At 43.9% G+C, this 22,872-nt stretch overlaps 1 long non-coding RNA gene across 5 annotated transcripts in view; it reads left to right on the plus strand.

The window, feature by feature from the left end:
• LOC146370039 (uncharacterized) overlaps window positions 1-22,872 on the plus strand; it is a 56,607-nt gene that overhangs the window by 27,961 nt on the left and 5,774 nt on the right. For 3 of the 5 annotated variants that reach the window (XR_014797342.1, XR_014797344.1, XR_014797346.1), the window contains 2 exons: window positions 1,912-2,713; window positions 13,561-13,615. This is a non-coding gene — a long non-coding RNA (uncharacterized LOC146370039). The remainder of the gene's footprint in view (window positions 1-1,911; window positions 2,714-13,560; window positions 13,616-22,872) is intronic. The other 2 variants (XR_014797343.1, XR_014797345.1) reach the window with 2 other exon arrangements.

Consider the following 22,872-nt stretch of genomic DNA (forward strand, 5'->3'; position numbering starts at 1 on the left):
CAGTTCATTAAACACCAGGATGAAAATGCATTTTATGGATCAACCTGACGTGTGTTACGTCTTTGTGCCCTTCCTCTCTGGACCAAGATGTTTACCTGGCTGTGGAACGAAAAGAATGTGTGTGTGGGTGAACAGCGTGATCCCACCTGTTGTGAAACTGTGTGTATGTGTTCCCGTGGCCCTTACACAGCATGCCACTCCCTCACACTGTGAACTTTGCCTCCTTACCACACTGCGTGGCCTTTACAGCTTAGTTTTGGGTGTGTTTGCCAGCATGCATCACGTGAGCTGGATAGGAAGATGAGAATGTTGAGAGATAAATAGAGGGAGATGAGTGACAGGAGGAAATGAGGAGCATCAAATCTATTGTGTTGAGGGCTTGTTTTAGTGGGTGTTTACTCTGATCGGAACAGATAAAGTGAAAGAAAGGAAGTACATCAAAGTGTTTGAAGCTTTAAAATTTATCTTGAGCTGTTGGTGAAGTGACATATACACTAGCTGGGTATGTAGGTCCTTTCTGCAGTAAACATAGGTGTGGGGTTTCTTGCAAACTGAACACAGAGCTCACACAGTTGGCACTATTCACACGTCCTCAGTGCCACACATTTATTTTCTCGCACAGTGAAAAGAACAAATTCATACGTGGTAACGTCGACACTGACAAGACAGAGCAGGCAGCGTGTTGCAAAAGCAGCAGCGAGTGATCCTCACCAGCCAGGAGAAAAGCACAAATATCTCATCTGTTGCACTGCAGTTTGTTCCCATGCATGCTGGTCGCAGTATATCACAGCTGAGAGCTGTTTCAGATTTGTGGTTAAACGTATAGAGGGTTTCAAACACACCATCTGATCCCCGTGTCGACTTTGTTCCTGTGGCATCACCAGAGTGTTTGTCCAGAATCAACACTGGAGCTGATGTCGTCTGTTAGCATTAGCCAGGAAGTTAGCTAATGCTCTTAAAACATCACAAGAAAACCAACTGGAGTAACCTAAATTTGGCTAACATGAAACCCAGGATTATAATATATTAGTTATAGCTCATAGATTAATAAAGAAAATTTATTTATTATTTGTTCCAGAAGAGACTTTTATATCAACAAAGGCCTTTTTTTCCAGTTTCCTACAAATTCCAACGCTATGACATCACAACGTTACAGTGTTCATCCTGGACCAGCGTTGTTATGGTGATTATTAGGAACAACACAAATATGCATATATATTAGATACACAGTTTTAAACATGCTCCAAATCATCTATAAACTATTCTTGATGCATTCCACAGCTCACTCCACCTGAATAATCTGACAAGTGCAAGCTGGTGTTTCATGGCTTAATCCTAGAGATTATATTTGTATAATGAGAGATAGCATTTAGAACTGCCAGAAAGTATATAGTCCATCTATTGTAATATACCCTTCACCACAGGGTTGAGCCTTTCAGGTAGTTTCATGTGTAAACGTTAAAGCGCTGACTCTGCTAACGGTGACAGTGAGGATGATAAACGCTATATGAGGCTGATGCTAATGCTAAATTAGCACATTGAACAGAAGCAACCTGGGCGGACAGTGATCAGCAGATATTAGCTGTAGCTGCTAACACTATTTGGGATTGTATTCATGAACAGTATGCGTTCAAAGTAGACGGTATGAAAGATGGACCCATCCATCAGGTCTGAGAAATTAATGAATAATTTACGGTATATAAAATGTTAATTTCAGCTGGTAGAAAAAAAGCCCCTAAAAACTGATTGTACTAAGATTTACTAATGTGTTGGACTCGCAGAAACTGTGTTTTGGCGTGGATAAAAGTACTGCCAGTATTTACAAGATTATGTAAGATTTTCAGTTCAATTCAGTTTTATTTATACAGCGCCAAATCACAACAACAGTGTGGAAAAACTCCCTTTTAACAGGAAGAAACCTCCTGCAGAACCAGGCTCAGGGAGGGGCGGGGCCATCTGCTGTGATTGGTTGGGGTGAGAGAAGGAAGACAGGACAAAGACCTGCTGTGGAAGAGAGACAGAGGTTAGTTGCATATGTATTTGTGTATATGAGTTCCTTTCTCAAGGTGAAAATATAAGGAGGAGAATATTGAAATCATACATGCAAACTGTGTGACACCCCCACCCTAACCACCCCTACTGTAACTTTCCAAAATCACCTATAGACCTAACCACACCCATGGCTGCTGTTTGAACATTTAGCCCTGTTAGTACTTACTGGAGTAAAGAGTAACTTCAGACTAATTTAAAAACTGCTGCCATCACACTGGAACTGATCTGTGCTAATGAGCACAACTCGTCTTCTTTGCGATGGTGTTCCTGTCTCAGCAGATTGCCAGTTGGTTTTGTTCTGATTATATTCCTATAACAAAGTAAGCTGACTTTGTGCTGCGTGTCTTTTTGTAACTGTTTGTGCTTCAGATCTGTGAGGCCGGCCTGAGAAGTTGATGTGAATTTCAGTTTAATTGAGTTTCTGTGTATGCAGTGTATGTTTTTTTTTACATAACTGATTGCAGCTAATCGCTGTATTATCACAAACAGATTTCACGTTAATGCCGACTGGATTGTATTTTGCTGCTAACCGACAGCAAACAGACGGATGCGGCCTTATCGGTATCTCATCAGCATCTCGATGCACCAACGTCGCTTTGAAGATGGTTGCTGACAGTCACAGACCCAGCCGGTGCACGTCTTTGAAATAGTTACTGCACAGGTAATGAAATCACACGTTCCTTGGACATCGTTGCAATAATGTGATGGTGTGGTCTGATCCACTGTTTTCCATAGTGCCAGCGTGAAATTAACGTAAGCATCACCGTTCGCCTGAATTTCTATTTGAGCGTGCCCGACACATCAGTCGGCTAACACCTCGGAGCGCTTTTCATTTCAGTGTAAGAGTCAGGAAAATCATGGAAGCAGAACTATGATGGAGTGACACAGAAGTGGGTAAAGGTTCAAGGTGAGCGCACGGCTGGCTGGACAAACACACACGTATGTTCTGTGTACACACACAAAGGGTCAGCTGTGGTGTGTGATGATGATTATATCGAGTCTGCGTCATGCAATTTACGACTTCCCACCATCGAAACTGAATTCCGATGGAATTCCGGATCTCCAAGTCACTTCCTTCTGTGTACTCGCACCTGCCACACACACACACAGGGTCGCACGCACGCAGCCCACGCTGTGTGAGGGTGAACCACAGGCATGCTTCTAATGCTTCGTGTAGTGTTCTGTTATTTGAGGACGCAGCATTTGTCTGCAGTGTGGCTGGCTTAGAGCTCTCTCATACAAACACACTAAAATCCCGAGTGCAGATAGATAAGATGGATGGAAGGCATAGGTGGGGGTTAGCCTGTTGAGTCACAGATAGTATGATGACACTTTGAGTAGTGTTGCACTATGAATGATAGCACACAGACACGAGGCACTGTAGAGCCAGAGAGGCTGAAGGGGAAAGGAGTGAGCGGAGCGTGGACGCAGCAGGCAGTGTGAGTGTTGGCGCTGTGTATGACTTATTGTTCTGTCTGTACTTTCCAGGTTTACACAGCTTGTTTTTATGTAATTAGGCCACTGAAGACTCTAAATTCTGATTAACTTTCTTTCCCTGTGTGGATCAAGTACTTGGATCTTTTGCTTGAGGAGGAGTAACATCATATCCTAAAAATATGTTCTAGTATTATTACCATCAAAGGACCCCAAAAAAATGGCTGATATGTAGAATGACCCCCTTTCACATTTGTGTATATTTTATTACAGTTGTTGATAGATTCACATGTTCATCACTTAAGCTGTGACTGAGGTATTATTACACCTTGATTGTATGTGGACACACCCACTCCGGTGGGAGCTACTGAAAAATAGGCCATGAGTACTAGAGATGGCACGATACCACTTTTTTATGTCCGATACCGATATCATAAATTTGGATATCTGCCGATACCGATATGAATCCGATATAGTGTGTTTTTTTAATCAATAAAACGTTTTTTTAATATCTTGCTGCATTTTGTATAAGTTTATACTCAAGTTTAAATAAACAACAACACTAAAGCTATTCTGTTATACCTGCATGTAAAAAATACACTGCGCCCAAAATATTTCATAGTTCAGCAAAACTGATCAATCTAATAAACTTAAACCTGCTCCATCCTCCCTATTCTGGTATTTTAAAGAGTACTTAGCAGAAATATTAAGCAACCTAACTAATAGGGTTGCAAACTCCCAGCAAAAAAAAAAAAAGGGAACCACCCCTCACCCTCCACCTCATGATGCTTAATTGATGTAATCAACTTTAATTTGATGCAGGGGGAAAAATGCACAGAAATAAATTATTTTTCAAGAATAATTAAATAGATTCAACATCTTTCTTCTACAGAACTGCACAGATGGTATCTTCCCAAAGGAAAAAGTACTATAGCTTACTAGGGTATATTAGACTTAACAGTTACTATATACAGTAATGGACTTCTATATATTTTACATCAGATTAAAACTTTGGGTGTAAGAGTCAGATAATTATTTATTAAAAGCTCGACATTTTAAATGAGAATAAGAAAGAAAAGTATGTCTTTGTGCCCCCTTTTCCCTGTTCATGCCCTATCGGCCCCCCTGGCTAAACTTTGCTAGATCCGCCCCTGCACAGTTACAGCCGTCAGCTGCGTAGAAAAAGATCCTGGTGTAGAAAGTAATATTAAATAAATTCTAACAACAGCTTATCAAGCTTAAACGTGCTGCTGTTGTTCAGCCGCTGGTTTCCTCTTTCTGGCATGAAGTGGGCCAAAAACAAAGAAGAGAGACGGACTCGCGACAGAAAAGCCGATCAGCTGATCATTGATCAGTTTCACGATTGAAGTAGCAGCAGGAGAGAGAGAGAGAGAGGCAGTCGCTCCATATATCGGTTGTTAAGCTTAACGCGGGAATGCTTTACAAACATTCAGAGATGAACTTACACACTTGCTTTACTTCTCTCTGGGATAACTTTCTCAGAGATGAAATGCCGGATTGGTAGCGAGGCTACAAATACACACAGCCGCTCTATCACGTGATGCATACTGCTGCAACGTGCTACGGTTATGAGCCGAGTTACGCCGTGTAGCAAGTTTTGTGAGGTGCTTTTGTGATATTTAATGGATCGATTACATTTTTTATTTCTCGCCGATATCCGATCCAGTAATTTGGGTCAGTATCGGACCGATACCGATACGTAATATCGGCTCGGTCCATCTCTAATGAGTACAGTGTGTTTGGCTTAGGACGGATTGAGTCACGCAGTTGGGATCAGTTTCCTCCGACCCAGGACTCCCAGTTTGAAGTCTCGTCTTTCACACTGTAAACGTCTGATGTTTTCCTATCCCAGAATTCATAGCGCGGCCCTGCCAATTCCAGTTTCCAACAATGGCGGCAGCTACTTGTTTTAATATTACTCTTATTTATCTTTCTGGGTCACAAAATAAACTTTTAACATATTTTCAGGCGAGAATGTAGCTGTGTAAACCTCAAATATCTGCTCGGTTTATCAAGACACCACATATTTGCTAAAGTGCTCCGACCTTTTCGGAGACGTCTGTTACCCACCAGCTCGATAGCTAGCCGGGGGCTCGAGGGTCTCTAGAGCCGGCGAGAACAGCGAACTCCTGGCATGTCGTTTTCTGACCCCCGCGGTCTTTGGCTACTCAGGTTAAACATGATATATAAGTCACTTACACTTACTCATAATTTAAAAATGTTATTGTTTGGCTTTTTTCAGCATTTTATTTCTTCCTGAGTAAATCAGTTTGGCTGAGATTAAAGTTAGTTTTCACGCAGGTGAATAAACGTCAAGCAGAAAACTGATTAATCAGAAGTGTGAGACGGTCAAGAGTTTACTCCGGTGTCCTGTTATATTTTAGATAACAAGGAGTTTATTAAACTCCACCAAAACAATCTGCAAATTTCATTAAAAGTTTAATAAACTATCATCTTGTCTTTATTTTTAGTTAGCACCTTAAACACTTCAAGCTGTAAGCTAATGACAGTTATATAAGAGCAGATGCTGCTGGTGCAAGAAGCGCTGCGCTTCACGTCCAATGATCTGATTAGTCGACTATCAAAATAATTGTTTGTGGCAGCCCTGATGTCCAGGCTGTTGTGACACCATCACATGATGGATCACACTCGCTAACTCTTTATACAAAGATTGTGGTTCATTAACAGAAACACTCTGGAGGCAAAAAGGCTTCCTCAGACAGAGTATGGTACGGGCTGCATTAATCACTACTCCAGGAAACAGAACCAGGAATGAGCATAGTAGGTCTGCATTAATGTACCGAGCCACAGAAGGCTTCAGTGTTTTGTGCACCCACCATCCACCCCAGCAGCACCTTCTGCAGGTTCTTATGCTGATCTCCAGTCACGCATTTCATTTATTTTAAAGAGTTGCCTTCAAACATCATCCACTTGTCTTTCTTCTAAAGGAAAGCAGAGACATGCAGCAAAGGGCCATGGCTCAGATTTGAACTGTTGCCCTCACTCTCAGCCATATGGCCCGCTCATCCCGGTGAGCTACACCAATGCTTTGTAATGTAACTGATAGAAACCAAATTTGGAGACGATGCTTGTTTTGTACATAAGTGGAGGATGAAATAGCTAAATGGCTGTTCTGGAAGTTTTTCCGTTTCAAACTGGTTTTCCTTGTGGAGGTCGTGTGCGTGTAGTCGGCAGTGCAGTGAAGAAGTTCTGCCTATTTTGCGCCGTTTCATTCCACCTCCTTACGTCTCGCAGCATTTTCTCTCCCCTCCTGGAGCCTGGAGTCTGTGAATGACTGGGTGTGGCACTGCTGTGTCTTTGCCCTGCAGTGCAACAACATCCCATTCAGGAGAACTTTATCCCCGCCTACAGGGGGAAACGCGGAGGCGATTGGCAGCTTTACGTCTTCATCCTGTTCTTCCATTTTGTTTGTGCTCTCCGGTACGTGTGCATGTGTGGACACAGCCTCATTCCATCAGAAGGTGAATCTCTGCGGGAGTTAAAGCAGAGTTCAGCCTCATTAGTGAGAAACCCGCTCATCGCTCAGGCCACGCGTGTGCACGCGCTCTGTTCCCTCTGTTTCAGACACACACTCTTATTAAGGTCTGACCCAGCCGTGTGTGTTTGTAGTCATGGATCATGCTCTCTAATTGGAGACACAGCATATGTGCTCCTGCTCTCACCTTCTCCTTGTACCAGCTACCAGCTGTGTTTATGTTTACTGCTGTGGCCCAGATACTCCTGGAGACAGAAAGCTGTGGCTGGGACACACATTTGGAACTGGATGTCAGGCATGAGACCCAACTGAGTGAATCAACATGTAACAAAAAGTGTTTCTGTGCTTCTGTTATAGCTGGTCTTCCCTCATCATCAGTATTATCCACTCTGCCCCTAACACTGGAATTGTTCCTTCATCTCTGAAAACTGCTTCTGTCACTCCAGTTCTCAAAAAGCCTGCTGCAGATCCCAATCATTTTGAATATCAAACCTCCCCTTTATTTTGAAAATCCTCGAGAAAGTTGTTGCCTCCCAGCTTCACTCATACCTCAGTGAATAATCTCTACCAACAATTTCTGTCTGGTTTCCGCCCCAGTCACAGTACAGAAACTGCTTTGTTAAGGATCACTAATGACCTCATCCTGCTTGATCTTAGCGTTTGATATTCATAACACCCTCCTGAGCAGATTAGCATCCATTGGCATTAGTCACCCCCCCTTGCCTGGTTCACCTCATATCTCTCAGACCGCACCCAGTTTATCCAACTTCAATCACACTCTTCAAGTCTCTCTCCTGTTTCTGCTGGTGTGCCCCAGGGTTCAGTATCAGGGCCTCTTTTATTCGTTATCTACATGCTCCCTCTTGGTCATATATTCCAAAAATATAATATCAATTGTCATTGTTATGCTGATGACACCCAGCTCTACATTTCCTCCAAACCTAATTCATCCCTCCCACCTACCTCCCTCTCTAACTGTCTTATGGAGATCAGATCTTGGTTCTTTCTCAAACTTAACAGTAATAAAGCAGAAGTCTTACTCGTTGGCACGGCCTCTACCTTAACCAAATCTCACAGTTTCTCCATTAATATTGAAAATTCCTCCATCCTTCCTTCCCTGCAGGTAAAGAGTTTGGGTGTCATATTTGACAGTACTCTCTCATTCCAGTCTCACATTAATTACATAACCCGGTCTGCATCACTTACGTAACATTAGCCGACTTCGTCCCTTCCTTACTCCCCATGCTGCTGCCATCCTCGTCCAGTCTTATTACTTCCCGGATTGACTATTGCAACTCCCTCCTATTTGGTCTCCCCAGTAAGTCCGTCCATAAACTTCAGCTTCTTCAGAATTCTGCAGCTCGGGTCATAACTCGGACTCCCTTAAGAGACCAGATCACCCCAGTTCTTCAGCAGCTACACTGGTTTCCCATAGAAGCCAGGATAAACTTTAAAATCTTAGCTCTCACGTTTAAGTGCATCCATAACCTTGCCCCTCCTTATCTCTGTGATCTGCTTCACATCACCACAGTTTCCCGCTCGCTCAGATCTTCATCTTGTTGTTCCTTCTGCTCGTCTTGCCACTGTGGGGCTCTCAGTCGCTCTGCTCCTCGGCTCTGGAACTCACTTCCTCCAGTCATCAGAAATATAGATTCATTTCCCTTATTTGAGTCACAGCTCCAAACCTACTTGTTTAAACTGGCTTACTCACTTTAATACAGATTTTACTTGTCAATTTTAATCTATTTTAATCTACAGTTTCATTGATATCTTTTTCTCTTTGTAAGGTGACCTTAGAAAGACACTCTTCAATAAAATGTATTATTATTATTTCCTTCTTACCTTCTTTAGCATGAGGGAGATTGGACGGATAATGCTGAACCACAATTCACAGCAACACACTATTTGACTGTTTCCATAAACATAAGCATGACCAACAAGGGATGCAGATCATGGAAATGTTTTTTCATTGCATGCCATGACCCATACCTTAAAGTCACTTTATAAGTGAGCTGTGAACATTACCCTTTTGTAATAACACGTGCTCTGTATGAAGTGGTTGCTGTGTGGGACAAAAAACAAATCCATAAAAGCCGTTATGAGTTACAGCGGCCGCTCGTTTATCGCAGGAGTTACGTTCTAAAAACAACCCGCGATAAGTGAAATCCGCAAAGTAGCCAACTTTATTTTTTACAATTATTATAGATGTTTTAAGGCTGAAAACCCCTCACTACACACTTTACACACTTTTGTCAGACAGGCATGAACATTTTCACACTTTTCTGTCTTGTTTAAACTCTCAAAGTTCAAACCTTGTAGAAAAATGAGTCCAGTATTATAGAAAGAAACCAAAGGAACCCGCAGGTGACGACGTTTCGTCGACACTGTTGTTTGTTGGGGAGAAAACTTACAAACATGCAGTACAGCACTTCAGAGTCACACTGCTAGGATCGAAGATTTATGTAAATTAGACAAGCTGAACGTGTTCTGTACTGTACAGGAGACACGGCACGAGACTGACGGTGGTCTACAGCCAATCAGGACGCAGAACACAATGTGCTGGGAAAAAAAACTTGCAAAATTGCACAAAAAAAATCAGCGAAACAGCGAGGCCGCGAAAGGTGAACCGCGTTATAGCGAGGGAGCGCCGTATATCAAAGTGAGTTCAGGATAACCACACCATCAGTTTCAGTGTCGCTGTGTTGGCTGCCTTCAGGATGATCTGTAACTTACTTCAGTCACAGAAAGTCTTCACAAAGTCAGGAGTTACACTACAACCTCCAACTACAAGTCTCATTCACCCAGTCACACACACACACACACACACACACGCACACACACACACACACACACACACACTTTAGTGGATGCAGCCTGGGTCCAGGCTCAATGATATTTCGGCATCCAGACCGGACTTTGTATCAGGGATTGATCCTCTTCTGCTCCACCAGAGCCACAGCAGCTCCAACTATAAGTTTGGAGTTATGGTCTGTGCTGCGTGTTCCTGTCATTCACCATGAGCACGAGCCATGTCACCACCATCACACCATCCAATAGCCCAGTGTCCTGTAAGAGCTGCAGTTGTCTTGTGAGTTCTCCTTGGCGCCTTTCCTCGGGACGTTTTCCATCGAGGTTAAAGGAACGTGATAAGAGAAGGTCATTTTAGGCACTAACCTCGTGACTACATTACATTAGAATTAGACTCTCCTACATCAAAAGACAAGTATTTGTTTAGCAAAGATGGGGAACTTGCCAGGTTGCTGTGTGCAGAGCGACAGCTAGATTACTTTGGAGAGATAGAAGGACCTGTTGGTTGCAGTTGTGTTTTTGAGCAATGCTGTGAATGTAGTTCTGGCTGAATTTCACTATTTACATGAGAAAAGGCAAAAAACAAACAAACAAAAGACACTAAAGGTGATATATTGGATTTTGTGTCTGTTTCATTGATATTTGTCTGCAACACTGAAACCCTTGGACAGTGGTAAGGTGTCGGGTCAGAATCAGCTGTAGAAGTGTGATTTGTGTCTGTAACAGTTCATACCAAGTCAAACTGGTGTCCTGACCATGACCTCTGACCTGCATGTAGTCAAAGTGTAGTGATGTGAGTGGAGATGTGCCTGGTACCCGACAGAGAGGTTATGTGGCCCATATCCGCTTTCTCACAATTCCCTATGTGTACAGAAAGGATTGCGGTGATTCGGGGGGGGCGCTCTTTGCCTCTGGCATTGCCATGGAGACGGCGACTCTTTTCATGGAGTCCCTCGACTGCTTTCATTCTCCTGCTGTTTACCATTCAGTTCATATGTTGGAGACTAACGGAGCACAAGAAGAACTGGGAGTTATTTGACTACTACAGAGCTAAAGGGGGTTTGTGTGTGGTCCCGCTGTGTGTAGCTCTACAGGCTGAGCACGCCGCCAACGCTGCCGGGATCATGGGTTCAGTTCCCCGTGCAGTCCCATACAGTATGTGAGGGGGAAGCCATTTCTCCTGTTATTCCCCAGCATTGCTGGGATTCTGTCCAGCTGCTTGGATAGAGAACACAAGTATATAACACACTATAAATCACAGTCATAGTGTGCATCCTGGAGGAAATGCTGACAGCCAGACTGAAAGGGAGGGAGGGAGGGAAAGTGAGCTTTTCATGTGGGTGTGCTTCTTACTCACATTTGTCTCACTCTTTTCAGGGAGATACACCCATTTTTGTAGGACAAGAGACACACACACACACACAGAAGGAGAGAGTAGCGGGAACTGTAAATCCGTCACTATCAGGACACAGCGAGAGCCAGGAATTACACTTGAAGCTGCTCAGTTAGAGGATGGCGTCACATGGGGCCAGCACACACAGTGTGGGTGTTTTGGGGATTTAAAGGAGGTGGTTACCGCATTCTGAAGAAAAAGGAGGCTTGTAACTAAACACTAAAGGGTCACCTGCTGTACACACAGAAGAGATGGTGAGTGAACCTGCACTACAGCAGCTTGATGCTGATTTGATGTCATTAATGCTCGGCTTGTTCACAGGAGTGCCCGTGGAGGTGGGTGTGCGTGAGCGCGCTCCACTGCCCCATGCACTCACCTCGCCTGGGTTTGTTTACCTGCCTGCGCGCCTTCCTCCATGAACTCACGTCAGTGGAAAGTAACAGGATCCACTGCTATGACCCAGCCCAGCCATAAACAATTAACCCGCCACGTCTCTGTAATGCTCTGCTGTCAATGCCAGGTAGGCAGCACAGGGAGAGAGGCTGTCGAGCAGGGTTGTGTTAGTGTGTGTGTGTGTGTGTCAGCGTGTGTGTCGGGTAGAGCGGAGAAGTGAAAGTCCAGGAGTCTTGATGAGATACTAAACGCAGGTAGGGAGTCAGACGTGTCCTGGTGTGTCTTTTTCCTCCTCCTGGGACGAGTCCATCGGAGCTGCTATGCTTTTGGAGAGTTAGACTAAGAAACTGACATCTTGTTGTACGTGAACCGTTTTTCTTCTAAATCTGTGACATCACAACCATAAATCTTGAATTCTGACTTTCTTGTAATATAATCCTAAGTACAAACCCTAAAGACACAAGAACTGAGGTGTAATTTCTGAGCAGTAACTTGGGTGTCAAATGACTGAAACTTGGATGGAAGCAGTGCTATTGTCCTTTCATGTTATTCAATTAATGAGGGAATTTCCACTTGTCAGCTGAGTGACCTCATAGCTCTCTGATGTTTTACCTGCCCAGCCTCCTCTCACTTTACCTGCTTAGCCTGATGAAAGTGAGAAATCACCGCTTGTTTTCACCAACCACAGCAAAATCTGACACCTGACCATTCATTTGGTTCAAAGGAGCGCCCTAAGATGGGAGCCAGAGGTGTGACACGAGGCGGCCTTTTATCATTTCCTGCTGGGCGGGGACCGGCAGCGACCGGGCCGAGCGCTTTGTTTGACTTGGAAGTATCAGTTGAGAGGCTGTGTCACAGAGGGGCGTGTCTCTGTGCTGGTCAAGCGTCTGATAGTCTGTAGCTGTGATCTCATCCTGCTGTACTCATGTGTGGTCCTGGTGGTGCTTTGGGTCAAAACGCTTTTCAAGTGGTTGATGAGGAACATGGACTGGGAACCGTTTCGCTGGTTCTTGTGCGGCTCCCTGCTCATGTCCTGTTTTGCTTGTCCACAGGCCAGTCCTGTAAGCAGCCTGACTAATGGCCACGGGCCGTCCCTTAAATCAGACGGGCGTATGTGTCACAGTCAACACAGTTATTAAGCAACTCTGGCCAAAAGCAGATGAATAACTTGTGATCTGCAGTGTTTCTTACTCTTCTTCATAGGGCTGCTCGATATAACCATATATATCGGATGACGATATAAAAACGTCTATCGTTTCATTTTACGCTGTCGTTTGTTTCGTGGTGTCGCAAAATAAACTGTTTACGGCAATATTTTTTCATGTTCTGATGGTCACTGCAGTTATTATTAAGTTCTTAAAGTTCTCTCTTTCTCTCATATTTAATATAACCACACTACGGACGGACAAGCGCCTGTTTTTATGCGTTGTCGTTAGCAACAACGGCGGTAACAGCATCGCGTGTCCGCTTGTTTATGTTCCACATAAACCTTTCACAATAAAGCTCAAGATCCTGTTGAGACTTTTTAAAATAAACTGAATCACGTGAAAGAGCAGATTATTTACGGATGAGAAGTAAAAAAGACGCCAGGTGCTAAAAAATAGACCTTAGACTCAAACGTTAGAACAGGCTTCTCCCCGCAGCACGCCGTGTAATAAATACTCACAAAGAAATGGCGCCGTTACAACTTATGTCTAAAAATGTATCGTTTCATGCATCGGTTAAAACACTCGACTCCAGGTACACGACGCGCAGCTGGAAACACTTCACGCAAGTCGAGCTGCCCGAGATTCACAGAATTTACAGAAAATGTTACATTTTTGTGATTTATATCGTTATCGGACGATAGATGTCTTATATCGGGAGATGAGATTTTGGTCATATCGCACAGCCCTACTTCTTCATCTGTGCAATGACACTTTTCTGTGGCAGGTGTATTGACTCTGTTTTTCTACCCTGGCAGAAGCTGAAGAAGACCAGAGCAGAGAGGCTGTGATGTAACTACAGCATTGGACTCAGTAAGTTATATAATGTTTCTGATACAGCACACTGTATATTTGTTGCATAAGAGAGAACGCTGAGCTCTCTCTCACGTTGACGGTAAATATATAAATACGATGTACACGAACTGTCCTTGGTCTCAAACAGCAGAGCTGTCGTACAATACTTTAGTGCTTTTAATGATTCTACTTATTCCTCGTTTATCTTCTTTGTTTATTTATTGATCGCAGCCATATTCCTCTTTAGTGTGAGTCTTGTTTGCCAAAGTGTTTAGAATCATAGAAACCTTTGAATCATCAAATTAGTTTCAGCTACACTTTAAAGTTCTAACTAGGCTTTTCTTACCAAGCAGCATACTCCCCCTCCCCTCACAGTCCTCAGCCTTTGTATTACTGGAGGTTTCTTCCTGTTAAAAGGGAGTTTTTCCTTCCCACTCTCGCCAAATGCTTGCTCTTAGGAGGTGGTCTGATTATTTGGGGCTTTTCTTTGTCTTATTGTGTTTACGTTACAGTGAAGCACCTTGATCTGACTCATTGGTGCTATATTTACAAAAAAAAGGAAAAAAGAAAAAGAAAATGAAGAAAGCAGGAGCGCTACAGAGACACAGGGAGAACATACAAACGCCACACCAACACAACACTAATATTTTATTAACATAAATTAGAAGTGCAGCACGGGGGTGTGTGGATGGTTGTCTGTGTCAGCCCTGCGACAGACTGGCGACCTTTCCACCCTGCCTCTCACCCTAACACAGCTGGGATAGGCTCCAGGCTCATGGTTCCTTCTTCTTTTATTTACACACCCTTTGTGTCTTAAATTAGCCACAGCCTGATGCTTCCTCAAATACACTTTTGCAAGAAAGTGAAATGAAGCTACAGCCTAATGCATGTGTAATTTTTCTGAGTCAGCATGACAGATGTACAGTTTGTTGCTGGCAGAACGCCTACAAAGATTTCTCAATATAACTCTGTCTCCTGGTGTCTTTCTCCGTGCTTTGTTCTAGTTTCATTATTAGGGCTAAGCATGTCAGTCATCCAGTAATTTCACACTTTCAGTATTATTCAGCCATTTATAAGAATAATTTCACACGAGTTTGCGTGTGTTTGCCAGCAAGCTGTCTAAGTGAAGTGCATGGACTGTGACCTTCCAAAAGCCTTCAGAAACATTCAGGCTCTTCAGTAGTCAGGCACATATACGGAGATGAGAATGCAGTCACTGTGTCAACTTCTAATGCTTAATTTTTGCCTACATGTACCATTGACTGCATAAACGCCGGTTAAAAAGGGAAGCATTATGTTCATTGGTGTGCTTTAGTATTGTTCAGGCCTACACTCAAATGTTAACAGCTGGTTTTGATATCTTCTACAACATAAAAAACACAATTGAACCAATCAGTATAGAAAAAACTAAAACAGTGTTTTTCTAGATTTGTTGTTTGCACTGACTTTGATGTAACTAAATAGTAACAGTTTTTTCATTGGATAGTTATGGTATCTAGCTTCATCTATGATGAGTAATGACATGATAATGTAAACGGTAATGGAAAGCATACCACTGCTTCCTGCTGTGGGGGGAAATCTGAATGTGATGGAGCTGTGGGGGCAACCAGAGTAATGGAGACATGGTGCTACGATTCCATCTGCTGCCAGCGCACACTTTGTTCACCACAGTCTGGACTGTCATGTATCCTTGGCTGCTACCTGTAATTGCACAGGACGCTTTGTGTCAGGTTCAAATAAAGATGTTGCCATGATAGTGATTGCCCATTGGCCAGTACAGTCCAGGTCACACCAGACTAATCGAAAAGGCACCACAATTTAAAATAGCTTCTCAAGTGAAACTCTGAGTGGGCCTTCATTACGCTTCATTTCCAAGTCAAATCTGAGAGTCCTGACAGTAAGAGCACTCAGCACTGAAGATGGTGAACACAGTCATGCATATTGTCTGTTCACATCCACACACACAGCACCACTTGTGTTCTTAAAACATCTTTTATACGCATGACTGTGTATGCGCTCATCATCAGCGTTTTGCACTAGATAATGGGTTTCTACATGCCCGCAGTTGTTGGTTGATGGATCACTTATCGGTGATCCCTGAGCCGTATGTCTGTTTTTAACCCCTACAGTAGCCTGAACAGTTGTCAGTTCACTGTTTCAGTCCTAATGTAGGAATAGTAACTGCGAAATGTTATATACAATTTGAAAATCTTTGAAGCACAGCGTGTTGTGTTTGTTATCTATTAATGAATATGTGCTGAACGCTGCCCACTCCTCCTGATCGGGCCTTTGGAACACAACTTTGCTCTGGCCTGATTCTCACATGATGAATTCTGACATAAACGACATCCCGTCCTTATTGATGTGAGTCCAACGGTTATTAAAATGCAGGCGTAGTTGGCAGTGCTGCTCATGGGAGTGGTTTGCTGTCTCTGAGAAACATTTCTGTGTCTTTAGCTGCTGAATGTTCCACCACACAAACGAAACTGCAGACGCTGTTCGTGTGCCGTTTGCTGCTGGAAGTGGTGGTGCATCTGAAAGCACAGCTGGAAACCCAGTGCATGGGTCCAAAACCCAACTCATGAGCTGAAAGAGTCTAAAACTGCAAAAATAGTTCAGTCAGAACAGAATACATGTCACTGGGAGGGTGACGTTTGACGGAAGTGATCTTAAGGACTGTGAAGAGGTTTCAAGTTCTAAATCAGAGCCTAAGAAATCTGTTTTAAACTGATACCAGTATATGGTGATTTAAGTCAAATCTATCGGCCGATTTTTGATTGATTTTTTCTTTTTCTTTTTTTCGACTGGTTGATTGGAAACATTTAAGTGCAACAAACATACAAAGAAACAGGAACTCTGAAAGGGGCAAACACATTTTCCTACCACTGTAACACTGGTGCTTTCACAGGGACAGCACACAGCTTAGGATGTGTTTACTGAGCGTGCTGGCTAAAGGGAAGTTCTAGTTTTAGACAATGTTGGTTTGTTTTACCTCAGTATCGTCCTCACCCTGCAGGCGGGAGGGCCTCATGGACACGCAGGCTTTGAATGCGATAAAGTTTGAAATTGATAACATCGCTGTATCAGCAAAAATCTCTGATGAGTTTGAGATCAAGCTTTCTAAAACTCTGTATATGATAACTCGAGAACAAGGCGATGTAGGAGTCTCAAACTGACACCACACGTGAGCCGGAGTACCCGGGGAGAACGCAAACACAGGGAGAACATGCAAACTCCGCACAGAAAGACCCCGGCCTGATGGTGGAATTGAACTCAGGACCTTCTTGCTGTGAGGCAATGGTGATAACCACCGTGCTGCCCAAAAATTATCAATGGAAATCAAATGCAGCAACCCATGGAGGTCTGGATCACACTCAAAATCAAAGTGGAAAAACACACGACAGGCTGAACCAGCTTTAATGTAATGTCCTTAAAACACATCAAAATGAGGCTCAGTAGTGTGTGTGGCCTCCACATGCCTGTATGACCTCCCTACAACACCTGGGCATGCTCCTGATGAGGTAGCAGATGGCCTCCTGAGGGATCTCCTCCCAGATCTGGACTAAATCATCCACCAACTCCTGGACAGTCTGTGGTGCAATGTGGTGGATGGAGCGAGACATGATGTCCCAGATGTGCTCAGCTGGATTCAGGTCTGGGGAACGGGCGAGCCAGTCCATAGTATCCAGCTACATGAGGTCTGGCATTGTCTTGTATTAGGAGGAACTCAGGGCCAACCGCACCAGCATATGGTCCCACGAGGGGTCTGAGGACCTCATCTCGGTATCTAATGGCAGTCAGGCTCTCTGGCGGGCACAGAAATGCCACACCACGCCATTACTGACCCGCTGCCAAACTGGTCATGCACCAACACCTTGGTGTTCTCTGGCAAACATCCTGCATGGTGTTGGGCTGTAAACACAACCGCCACCTGTGGCCGTTGTTTTGACCGTTTGAGCAGACACATGCACATTTGTGGCCTGCTGGAGGTCATTTTGGAGAGCTCTGGCTCCTCCTGTCCCTCCTTGCACATAGGCGGAGATAGCGGTCCTGCTGCTGGGTTGTTGCCCTCCAACATCCTCCTCCACGTCTTCTGATGTACTGGCCTGTCTCCTGGTAGTGCCTTCATGCCCTGGACACTGACAGACAAAGCAAACCTTCTTGCCAGAGCTCGCATTGATGTGCCATCCTGGATGAGCTGCACTACCTGAGCCACTTGTGTGGGTTGTAGACTCTGTCTAACGCTACCGCTAGAGAGAAATCACTGCCAGCATTCAAACATCGGCCAGAAAGCTGAGATACTGAGAAGCGGTCTGTGGTCACCACCCGCAGAACCACTCCTTTATTAGGGATGTCCTGCTAATTGCCTATAATTTCCACCTGTTGTCTGTTCCATTTGCACAACATCATGTGACACTGATTGTTGCTTCCTAAGTGGACAGTTTGACTTACATTGTTTTGTCTAAGTGTTCCCTTTATTTTTGTGAGCAGTGTAGTTTATCAGATGACTCCTTTGACCGGCTGCTGTTTCCTCCCATGCAGTAACATCTCAGCCCCACCGGCGTTTGGTTTAGACAACCTCGACAAACCTGTGTTTGCTTTTACAGCCTGTCTGATCATCTAAATATTAATGACTTTTTAATCCCATGTGACTTTGCACAATGTCCTTGTAGCTCCTCTCTCCAGCTAAAATCAACATCCGCAATCGCAATCGAGTTGTAGAGTAATGCTATAGTGAGGTCAATGTACACGTGGTGCTTGAAGTCCAAACATGTTGTGAATGGTTTTAGAGTATGTAGGAGGCGGAGCTTTGCTTCCTTGTTTGTTTAAGGCAGCCAAATTCCAACAGCTCTCATTTTGTCAGTAGATAATCAAAGGAAACCGCAGGAAGTGACTCTATGAAAAGTCAAGTGATGGCATCTAAAAGCCAACAGAATCTCAGTTCATGAAAATCTGAATAAAGAAATCTAAACAAGTCTCAACAGGGCAGTCTGGACAGATCTGCCCCTCATCTTAGCTGGTCTCAGACCAAAAAAAGGAAGCACGTAGGTGTGGACCCATCCATCACGCTTTTCTAAGCTTCAGTGACAGCTTATTAAAAACTTTCCATAACCTGTTTACAAGCCGAGTTGGAAATCCAGGCGAATTAATAATACAAATAATACATTCACAGATCCCAGTCTGTATAAAGAGAGATATCGAGCGCTGAACTTCTGCCAACTCTTTTTGAGAAAGGACTCTTCATTTGCACACAGACTGTTTACACTCTTGCCAGCAGACCTTGGCGTGAATCTTTCACTAGCTGTCAGTTCACCTACAGTTTCTAACATAACAGCCGCAAACAGATATGAGGAGGTGCATGTGAAAGCACGGGATCTTTAGTTTCAGATGAGGAGCTTTTGGAAAAGGCGATGTGTCGGCAGGTGGGAGATTCCGGGAACGTACGAGCTCTTACTGTAAACGTGACGCTCGTTTTTAGGAAGCTACCCTGGACCAGAGCCAGGGAACTTTGAAGTGCCGGTTAGAGCTTTTGCTGACTAATTCAGTGTGTGAGCGTCCGCAGCCTGAGAACATCCATCACACAGCTGCTGTGTGTCTGCCGGGCAGCGAGGCCCGAGTGTTCGAGCTGCGTCATGAGCCGCTCTTGGCACCACATCGCCATTGTGTGTGTGTGTGTGTGTGTACGGAGTCTTACTATACTGGTGGGGACAAACAGCTCTCGTGGGACGGAGATTTCAGACTCCGAATGTGGTTTTAGTGTCAGGGTTACAATTGGGCTGTGGTTAGGGAAAGCATTATGTCAGTGAGATGTCCCCACAAGGACAGCAACACCCGACGTGTGTGTGTGAACAGGGATGAGTCGGTGCTGTTTTCCACAGTCAGCCCCACCAGCCCCTCCCCCCGTCCGCTCTCTGAGGACTGAAAGCCGTTCTTTTAAACACAGACATCAGATTATTTTCCCGATTCGATACCACATCAGCCTCTCCGTGCTTCTGTACATCCATCTGATATGAGGCTCTGACATCACTTCCTTCATGCTTGCTTTCTTCCTGGAAGCTTAAAAAGGCCTGTTTTTCAGTGAAGTTCACGTCTATGAGCTTGCTGCTATTTTTACCCCCCTTTAAACTGGCCTGTTAGGATTGTTTATCTGTGTCCTGGGAGGAAGGCCTCCATGCCAGGACAGCCCGGCTGGCGGCGACGGCGCTGGGAGTGGTCTGAAGCAGTGATCCCTTCCCAGAACTACGTCCAACCAAAGCCAGCTGTTAGAAATTCTCTAGAAGGAAAAGTTATTGTTTTGTCCCGTCTCCCTTCCAGAGTGGAAAATGGGTTGAGTTCAGGAACTCCGGGGTTTCTCTTATGATGTGGGCTTTAACAGAATCTGCTGAGGGTAACATCCACGGGAGTCTGGACTCTTTAACTTTGCACCAGTGTCATCATATTGGAGGATTTCTTTCTCTCAGATACATGAAACAAACAGATTTTCCTCACATGTGTTATCTACTCATTGATGCTGTGGGTGACCCTGCTCCAATCAGCTGGTTGTTCCAAACTGGAAGCTGCAGTTTTCCATCTATCATATATAGAAGCTCTGACTGGTGCAGCATTAACCCTTTAAAGCCGGTCGGAGCGGGCACGCTCCGTTTTGCGTAACTATTTTTAAATCCCCGTAGAACCGGAACCGCGTAAGCTAGCGCAATAATTTTTTTTGCATATGAAACCGGAGGAGTTGTACTTACATCTTATGCCATCAGCTTGTCCTAAGTCACGGTTTCCTTCCACATATAGCTTTGCAAAAACTGCATAAAAAGCACTTGCAGGAACAAAAACATAATATTCCAGAAACACACTTTGCTGATCCGATCAGCTGTTCATAACACTTCCCACATTGAAATAGACGTCAGCGCGAACGATCGCATGTCCGCCATTTCCTGCCCGAAACTGGAAGTGACGTCATTTTCGCGGAAAATGTAGTTTTTTACTTGTAGGCCTTAAAAGCCTATACTGGTGTTTTTATAAGTCATGTTTGACTTTATGCTTTTCTGAATAGTTGCTGGGATGCTCAGAACTCAAATTGCACTGCTGAAAATAGTTTATTTTGATGCACGTGCTGTTTTCTTTGCAAATTTGCATCATAAGATTGTTTTTCGTTTTTCCTGCAGTATATAAAAATTGCTGTATCGCCAAAATAAAACTATGAAGACACTCAAAATAAATTTCCTGTTGTTGTAAACTATTTTTTGCAACTTTTTTGTATTTAAAGTTTTGAGGGACCTAAACCTCTTAAATTTCTCCAAGTAAAAATATATGTAAAAAAAAACAAAAACGATTTTCTAATTTTTTGTAGTTTATTGCACTTTTTTGCAATTTATGTTGTTACTATGGACTTAATGCATACATATTATTAAAATATGGGCTATAATAGTTGTATTGATGTATAGCAACTTGAAATGCTCCCTAAAATGGCTCTACAGCATGGCAGCCTTGGTTCTATGGTAGGTCTTAAAGGGTTAAGACAAGCAGTTATGACACCTTTGAGTTTGTCTCCACTGTAGCTAATGACAACATCTCCGGGAGCCAACATCACGATGCAATGCACTCCAGCTAACTTCAGTGGACTCTGGGGGTTGGGCTAATAGTAATTTATTTCATTTCATTTTTAATTTGTACCTGCCGATCAGCTGACACTCACAGGAAAAAAACAGGAAGTCTCCTGTTGGAAAAAAATCAGTATACTGTCTCACAAACTCAGCTGTCACATGTTTGTCCTCTGGATTTACAACATGGATTGAAATTGAAAACCTGTTCATAAAGTCCCAGGATAGAGTCACCTGAGGCTCCAGTAAAACAGACTAGTCTGTGTGTGGTACTGTGAGCCACACTACGCTCCTCCCCTGAGATTGATGCTCCAACACTCCATCACCATCACCTCCATCAGAGTAGCTCTCCTCACTGGCTCGTGCCCACATCCCTCTGGGCTTTTACTCTGCACGACCCCCACCTGAACCGCGCCACTGACGCACATTAATACACACAGTAACCCGGGGCTATGCTCCATACAGCATGAACCGCTTTATGGTAATGTCATTGGTGAGAGAAATGCCTGTGCCCTGACATTTATCCATTAATTCAGATGTTGTGTAACAGCAGTAAAGGGCCCGTACCCATCGGTCAGTGTGCCAAAGATAAGCCGTTACATTTCCTGGAGGCCTTCAGGTTATTTCTCACAGTCTTGGCGGTATGATAAGTTTTGCATTTGTCATATTGTGGTATAGTTTGCATTGAAGATGGCAGACATGATACTGACCTTAGACTAAAAATCTACTTTTTTTCTATTGTTTCTTTGTGGAAGAGGCTTTTCTGATGATGATAAAGTTGAACCAAATAGTGAGTAAACTATTGTTGCAAACAGTGGTTCATATTTGGTTTGAATGCAGTCAGTAACCATCTATGGTGGACTATGGATGTTGTCAGTAATTAGCTGTGGAGGCCTCCATCGTTCCTGAGGATTGGTGACACAGTCAGAAGGTTTGTGCCCTAGCTAACGTGCTAGCTAACGTGCTAGCTAACGTGCTAGCTAGCGCGCTAAAACCACATGAGATCTTTACATTGTGGTTTTTTCTCCCCCTGCTAAATGTTTCACTCTCAACTTACAGGAAACAAAAGAAAAAACTCATAATGGTAGCATGTTAGTCCTCTTCAGGGAATCGCTCCTGGATAGTATTATTGGGCTCATCAATAATGGCAGTTAAACAGTGACTGTGCAGTGATTCATCGCCTGTAAATGCATACACTGAATCTGCTGGCCTCCTTTGCCTGTTCGTGTCAGTGTCAGACCACGCTAATTTTCCTGGAAACAGCTGAACAGTAAGATGGCTCACAGGGGGGAGGTTTGTTGACGGGAAGGGAAGATCAGTGTCGGGTCGGCGGTTCTGAGGTACTGGATCTGTCTGACAGGCTGCCTGCTAGAGGAGTAGGCCGCTGGGAGAGTTTCAAGCAGACACAAAAGCAGAGGGTGATTAATGGTTTTCAATACCACATGTCGAACTATGTAGTCATTCTCTGTTGCAGGAATAATTGAGGGGTTTCATTCAATACAACTACACTGCATACCTCCTTCAGGAAATAGATACCAAACGACTCACGGACCAATACCGGTCCATGCCCGGGGGTTGGGGACGGCTGGTGTAGAGCGCTCGCAGCGCGGCTGCTAGATTGTGTTTCCTAACATCTACTAATAGTTTATAGACACTGTTTGGTTTTTGTTGGAATTTCCA

Source organism: Perissodus microlepis, chromosome 17 (assembly GCF_051167445.1).
Source record: "Perissodus microlepis isolate ML-2025 ecotype Zambia chromosome 17, ASM5116744v1, whole genome shotgun sequence".
NCBI classification, from domain to species: Eukaryota; Metazoa; Chordata; class Actinopteri; order Cichliformes; family Cichlidae; genus Perissodus; species Perissodus microlepis.